Source organism: Pinus tabuliformis, chromosome 4_1 (genome assembly GCF_031772625.1).
Source record: "Pinus tabuliformis cultivar Carrire ecotype Pingquan chromosome 4_1, CPIR1, whole genome shotgun sequence".
In the NCBI taxonomy this organism is placed as follows: domain Eukaryota; kingdom Viridiplantae; phylum Streptophyta; class Pinopsida; order Pinales; family Pinaceae; genus Pinus; species Pinus tabuliformis.
In genome coordinates this window covers 591,699,557-591,708,090 of record NC_142303.1, presented here as the reverse complement: position 1 = coordinate 591,708,090, position 8,534 = coordinate 591,699,557, and positions in this window count along the sequence as shown.

The following is an 8,534-nucleotide window of genomic DNA, read 5'->3' as shown; positions in this document are numbered from 1 at the left end:
TGGTTAAAAAAAAAACATTTTAAAGAAAGCATAATATATGTGAATCAGAATATGATGCATAATTTATTCCAATTATCAAAAAGATTCAAAGATATTTTTAGGAAAACATGGTATATGTAGAAGATTGAGGAAAACAAACCAAAATACATAGTTTTCTTAGTATCCAACTATAAACAAATCGAAGTACATAGTTCTCTTAGAATCAAACTATGTACTTTATTTTGGTTAATTATTAAACTAAGTTTTAATGAAAACAAAGCAAAGGATTAGATAACTCAAGTTTTGATGAAGACAAATCAAAGTATTTTAAAGTGATAAAGAGAAACCAAAGTACTATAAATAATAATGAAGGGTAATGAAGAGTGTGATAGCTTGCTATTTCTTTTAATCTTATTAAAAAAAAAGTTTGTTTGTTTGTTTGTTTTTGTTTTTGTTTATTTTATTTTTAATTATATATATATATATATATATTTGGCGTGATATTTTTCAAAAATAAAAATAAAGTGGATTCTCTATTTGTAGAATTGTTCCAAAAGGCATGCAAGGAGCCATGTCCATTCCATTTCTTCATCTTCAAATGTGCAATCATTGATGATGCACTAACAAGATTTTATTTGTTGGGTTGCATCTATGAATTGTTTTGCCATTTTTGCAAATAGGATTGGACTTTGCAAGTTTGTTCTTGTTGCTAAGAATCTTCAACTTCCTCAAGAGAATGTGTGTATTATTTCCTTTTTCACTCATTTAACCAAGGGAGAACTCCATATCAAAGCATACATAATGTGGGAGCTCGCAAATATGGCAATCAAGTTCATTCCCTTCTTGTATGTGTTGCTAAGAATTTTCAATCATTTAACCAAGGGAGAACTTCCTATCAAAGCATATATAGTGTGGGAGCTCGCAGAGGTGGCAATTAAGTTCATTTCCTTTTCTTTGAGGCTGCACAATACGATTTGGTTCAACAAGCACTTCCATATATGATAATATTTTTTATACTTCACATTGTAGTGTTCTTCAATAACCTTCTTGCATTGAAATTCGTTGACCCATTAAAATAACATAGTACAAACTTATTATAGCTTATAAAAATGTAATTTTTAAACCTTAAATAAGATTTTCAAATTGTCATATCAACCAAACTTTTTATTCTTTTTTTTAAATGGTGTTTAATATCCATATTGTTTAAGATCTTTATGATAATCACTTATATTACATTCTTTACGGTCAATTTATTATAATAACAACTCAGAGAGAATATTATATCATGTTCCATAACTTTCTCCTTTCTTGTCACAAGAATATTATACAAGTTTTGTTATGTAAGTATTTTTAAAATGCAAATGTATTCTTTGTCCAATGGTGTACAATCTTCCCCCGAAACAACAAATACTGGAATGCTCGGCCTACGCCATTGACTTCACTTTGTATAACCTGAATGTTAGATCTTTGAAGGCCCCATGTTGACTTTCTTTTGAATACATCAATTTTGACCTAGAATGAACGAATAAATGAGGGGCACTAACGAAGATGATTTGTAGCTCCAACAACGCCATCAAACAATGAACTAATTGGGCATTCATTCGGTCAGAACCTGGCGAGACACAATTGTTTTGCCTTTTTTGCATCATTTTTCAATAGCTCCCTGTAGCTTGTGAGGTTGCGAAAATAACAATGAGGTTGGTGATAACAGTGGTTGGCAAGTCGACTGGTAACAATGTGGAAGCATTGCTTTTGCGTCATTTCCTTTGATTTCTAGTCATCTCCTTTACTAGGGCACTGGTTCTCAGCTTCCCCAATAGACTCACTGGTGGATCTCCTCTTCGCACCTGAAGCCGCTCGATTTCAGCCATGGGATGTGTACCAAATGATCAACACTAAGACTAAGATCCAACAGTTAGTAAACTAGACATACCAAAAATTTATGACTTAAAAAGAGCTGAGACTCACTCCACTCCTACTACTTGACTATCATCACAATGAGCCAAACATGTGCCATAAGATCGCTACTCATACCTACACAGAGGTATTGTTTCGTGGCTGGCTCAATGTTGTGATTATGTCATTTCCTTTGATTGCTAGTCATCTCCCCCGCTAGGGTACTAGTTCTCAGCTTCCTCGATAGGGCACTCGCTGATGGATCTCCTTTATGCACTTGCCGCTCCCCGATTTCAGTTGCGAGATGTGTACCAAATGGCACCTCACAACCACTTGATTTGAACCGTGAGATGAATACGCATGGCATCTTCTCAGCCTCCCGATTTCTGTCGCCTAATCTTGCCACATTACACCTTCACAACTGCCAATTAGTGGCCTCATTTCAACCAATGGATCTGTGTCAATTAGCACGTCCTGGGTGGCCTAATTCTAGGCAATGGCCCTATGCCAAGTGGCACGTCCTCAGTGACCAAATTTCAACAAATGGGTATCTGTCAAGTGTCGCGTCCTCAGTGGCCAGGTTTTAGCCAATGGTCTAGGTCAACCACGACCTGCCAAGTGCTGGTGTGTCTAGGCCAATGACAGGTTGCCAAGTGGCGGCTTGTGGTTGGGTCGGTTTGGGCCAACCACAAGCTGCCAAGTGGTGCCTTGTGGTTGGGAGGGTCTCAACCAACGACGAGCTGCCAAGTGGTGCCTAGTGGTTGGGCAGCTTTGGGCCAACCATAGGTTGCCAAGTGGCGACCTGTGGCTAGGTGGGTCTCGACCAATGACAGGCTACCAAGTGGTGCCCTGGTTGGGCAGCTCTGCAAATTTATATTAATAATTTACATTAATGAATGATAATAAAAAAAATTTAAACACTATTGTATATGGTGTAAAAACATCTACATAAATATAATATTGTAAAAATAATAATAAAATATTATATATTGCGTAAACATATAAATATTGATAAAATATTATACAATATGTGAAAATATAAATATAATTAAATTTAAATGGTTTAAATTGAACATGTTTAACTTTGCATTTAATATTCCATTATAAGTTGATTATTTATTGTGACCATCCATCATCCAAATTACCTCATACATTTATTAGTGTCCAACTGTATTAATTCTTTTTACAATGTATAAACTAATCACCAAGCATAAGTTGGTTTTTATATTTATGCTGAATGGTTTGTGTGGAAAGAGATATTGTGAAGTTATATCTTTATGGTACATTTATGCAATCAGACATACAATTAACAAGGTTTTAGTTAAGAATAACAAGGTTTTAGTTAAGAATTGATTTTATTATATATTTTTTTATGTTTAAGGATTGTATAATAATTTTTTGACATGGCATTATCAAAAACATATTTACATCAAAGATATTTATTTATAAATTATAATTAATGACTATTAAATTATAAAAATCTATCAAAATTATAAATATTTAAAATATTTTTTGTTTTATTTATTTTTAATAAATTAAATATATTTATGAAATAAAAATAAATTAATTTGTGTGAGATTTAGTTTTTGTTGGATTTCAGATTCAAATCTTATAAGAAACCAAGAACTCTCTTCAAATCGTATAAGAAACCAAGAACTCTCTTCAGAGAAATAAATTAAATTTCTCAAAAAGTCTCTCTAAGCTAGACCAAACCTGTGTAAAAATCCAAATTTAAATTATTTTTCCAACCCAAACTTTACCTAATAAATGATTAAAAATCCATCACCACCACTATTGCCATTTAAATTTGTAAAATCTTTTCGTTCAGCTTAATTTTAATTTTTTATTTTTTTTTCTGTTTGCTGTTTGTTTCCTACCAAACAAACAACCAATATTCCGTCCCAGCAATTTATCTGCCTGCCAGATGTAACACTGATGCCACTACTTATTTGCCCATTCTCAGGTATGGATAGATAAGGCAGGCCTCCATTACTGTTATTGTTTGCTTGGAAACTAATAATAATACAGGAATACAGGAATGTTAAATTTTGCATATTATTTTCTGTTTCAAACGAGTCCGAGGATTATATTATTTTCTGTTTCAAACGAGTCCGAGGGTTACATTTTCCTTATGGTTATATATTTACATTTAAGTGTATAATTTAATGTCAAAGATAACTATTGTTGATTGAGATTGGTTCTTCTTAAATACCCATGAAATCTTCTTTTTTCTTGTTTGAAGAAAGTGGAGATTTCACTCGATCCCAATTCGTTGCCATGTTTTTCTTTGGGAGAATATGTGTTCCTCTGAACCCAATGAAATCAACGTCTAGCCAGTTGCACCCAATGGACAAAGTGGAATGCAGATGCATTTATGATCTTCGTCCTGAAAATCCTGAGCAAGTGTCTCAAAAATTTCCTCTCTCTTGCTTTCTGCGATCTTTTGCTCATGCTCTGTGATTATCTTCTGTACGAACTCGGAGTCACCCTCTATCAGTTTATTATTTCCAAATTAATCCTTCCAATAGAGCAGGAGCTGCTTGCAGTCATGGTAGCTCAATTGTTGGTCCTAAATCCTCTTAGCAGGCCGACCTGCAGGCTCCCTGATCCTCCAATTTTGCTGAGTTCCGACAATCCCTGTGATGAATGCATTGAGCATGATTCTCTAATTTTGCTGAGTTCTGGCAATCCCTGTGTGATGAATGCATTGAAATGGTGACGACAGGAGCGATGTTTATATTTGATGGCTCCTCGTAGGATTGGCAGAGCTTACAAATTCCAGAAAGTCTTCCAAGGAATCAAACCTGTGTTTATCGTTTCCAGCAGAGAAGTACTCTTAACTAGGTTATCTACTGATATCTTATTCACTGAGAGCTTATTGCCTGATATCTTATTTGTTGATAGTCCATTTGTTGTTAGGTTATAGACTGATAGCTACTTGTTGATTTGATCTCCTTGTTGGTATCATCCCATGACCCCCTTTTTCCTCCTAAAACATATCATTTGCCTATTCCTTTTCATCATATATCTCTTAGAATCCTTGAAAATTGATTAGTTAATAGTCCTATAGTTATTAAAATGCATTGAAATTGATTTAGGAGTTTTATGTTAAAGAATTAGAAGTTTTTGGTGAAATGGTTACAGGAAGTTCCAACATCCTGTAATTAGCTCATTGTTTGACATGTGGCACACCAGCTGAGCTAGAGCGAAAGGTATGGATAAAAAGTAGAATGTCCAAGCATGGACGAATACCTATCCTACAGCAGAATCGACCCTCCTACATGCGTGGTCAACACAGGTCAAAGCATGGCACACTGGCGACAAAGGCAGCAACAACAACACATTCTAATTTGATTTAGTTTTTGTTCTTTTTGAAATCAGTTTAGGATGGAAACATTTTGAAAATCTCGATGTAGTAAAAGCGGCAACATCCATATTCTGAATGTACATTCATTTTCGAAATGACATGGTTGTAAATAGACATATGTAAATACAGTTCGGTGTAATGAATGATGGTTAATCGTTGTATCATTTTGAAACAGAGTTTTTGAACTTAATATTAAGAATTCAGTTACAGTCACGACCCTTGTCTTGTGCGTTGATTTGATAACCGGTTGAATACAGTCCAGTATACCTCTGGAACGCGGACGGGCCCTGCATTAAACTGGTATACTGTCCTTTTCGTTTATTCGCACTTAGGGTATTATATGGTTTGCACAGTAGTTAAGATTGGTTTCCGATTTCAATAGTTCATATTGGTTGTTGATTTCAATCGAATGCACATGGTTTGCGTTTGTGATAATACTTGAACAGTCATCACTGAGATCGTGAAGCGCGTCCTGTAAGGGATTCGATCCCTATGTTGTCTTTTAAAGCAATGTCATGAACTTTGTTTTTATTTCAAAACCTGTTTATGATCTCTGTATATTTTTATCTTGCATAAATATTAGTGAATGTTGGGTGTTTGCTGAACAAGGGTTTTATGTATAATGTCTCTGTAAGGAGATTGAATTCTTGGTTTGCAGTGATACACAGTGTTTAGTTTCATTGTTTAATTTGGCGAATGAATTTAATGATCGTATTGTAATTAGGTATATTAGCAGAGTGACCTGAGTGTTTGGATGATAGGTAACATACCCCAATCTTTCGTAAAGAAGTTCTGTGACCTACATCATAATCACTTAGCTGATAATCCTTTATGTCTATATACTTTAGATGCATGCCTCTAAGCTTACGCATCCTGGTCGATAATAAATATAGTCTAGTCTAGTACCCTAGCTAGAACACTATATTTTGGCGCCGTTGCCGGGGAGGCGTACTTAAAGGATTCAAACAAAAAGAAAAAAAAAATCAATACCCTAAAAATAAACAAAAACACAGTTAGAAATCATGTTCATTTATGCCTAGATTTAGAGACAGTCAAGGTAGATTTGTAAAAACCCCCACCATCTAAAAACTAACCCATCATCAGCAGGAGCAGACTCTCTAGGGAATACAACACCAGCTGAGGAAGTTATCCAAACATTGGAAGAAAATTTTTATTCAGGACAGAAACTTACTCTTATTGAAAGGGAAACTTTATTCACACACAAATCGCAGAAGAAGCACTTTCCTAGACCTTCCACACAAGGAGAAAGTAGTACAGTGACCGAACAATCTTCCTTTCTCCTTTTTCCACCAAGTGACACTGACACAGAGAGACCAATTAAAATGGCTGAGGAAGGATCTGGATCAGTACCACGCCAAGGAGATGAAGAGGAGTCAACTTTTAAGTTCCCTATACATGAACCACAGGAGGATGATGAGATCAAAATGAAAAACATACCCCCATCCGTGCTACAAAAATTCTATGGTATGGCTTCGGAGGATCCAAACTCATTCTTGTTCGAGTTTGACATTGTATGTCGAACATATGGCTATACAGATGATGCTCATAGGCTTAGATTATTCCCAGCGACATTAAAGGCATCAGCCTTAAGATGGTTCATGAGGATTGGTGAGCATGCTATAGTTGATTGGGATGGCATGAGGAGAATATTTCTAAGGAAATATCAGCCTTATTGCAGATCCAAAGATTCTAAAGATGATATCTTTAGAATGAGCCAGCAAGAGGATGAAAACTTAGAGGAATATTTAGAACGGTTTGTCTATAACTTACAAAAATCTAAACACCGAACTATGCCTCTTGATCTGATCCGCACAATATTCTTGAAAGGTATCCGAGAGGAATACATGGATGACCTCAACTTGATGGGCAAAGGTGACATTTCTGCCTTACCCCTTGAAGAAATCGCTGAGTTGTGCGAAAAGTATTCAAGGAGTAAAGCTAAGATGAGAAAGAGAACCCTGTCATCCAAAGTCACAAAATCTGCCTCTGCAAGTGTCACAAGGGTTGAAATAGGGAATCTTTTAGAAGAGTTTAAAACAGATCTGTTAAGCACCTTAGGGAACCAAATTGACACTTTAAAAGCCAAGAAGAAACAAGAATATGAAGATCACATAATGGCTATCTTCTGCCCAAAATGCCGGAAGAAACATGCATTAAAAGACTGCCCTCTAGAAAACATCCAAGTTTGTGCTTTCTGTACTGAACATCATGATATGTTTAACTGTCCTAAAGTTAAGGTTTTGCAGAACTGTAATATGGCAGCCAATGCAGAGATGGAAAACGTGTATTACATGGGTGCAAAGAGACCATGGCAGCCAAGGCCAACACCTCAAGGTATGTTTCCAAGTCAAAATTTGCAATTTCCTATGAATGATCAAATGTATGCACAAAACTCATGGAATGTACCCATGCCATGGCAGCACCAAAACCAATCACAACACCAATGGAGACCATCTCAACAATACTCCCAATCTTATCATACATACCCTCAATCATACCCACCATACTCACAACCATATCAGCAATACCAACAGCCGTATTCATCACATTCTCAACCATATCAGCAGTATCCTCAGCAAGTTGCTTATCAGCCCCAACCTCCTCAACAAGCATTGCCTGCTCCTCCACCAATAAATCCACCACAACTGCAATTTCCAGCGAACTCACAACCTCCTAGACCCACTCAAATTCCTGCTCAAACTGTCCCAAATCCAAATAATAGAGCAGAGAGGCTAGCCTACAATGTAGAAGAGGGAACCTCATATTCCACACTGCCTTTGCAAAATATTAACTTGAGGTCTGGTAGGATACTCCACAAAGATTCTCCAATAACAGATAAGCAAGAAGAAAACACAGAAAATGAAAATGAAATGACAAATCAAAGAACACCAAACAATGATACCAAAGATAAACAGATGCAACCACTGCATCCACCTTTTCCAAACCGATTGGTCCAAATAAACCTCCACTGTCTATACCACAGTTTGATGTCTTAGATGAACTCAAGAATGTCTACATAAAAATTCCACTGCTGCAAGCTATAAAAGACATTCCTATCTATACCAAAGCCATCAAAGACATGTGCCTCAAGAAGCCTGCTAGAAAAAGGATTGATCCTCAAACCATTCATGTTTTAGGAAATTTAGCAGGCCTTATGACCAATACCATCTCCATGGAGAAGTATGTTGATCCTGGCATCCCCAGAGTGACCACCATCATTAACAACATACGGATTCCAAACACTTTGATAGATCTCGGGTCCGCAATCAAT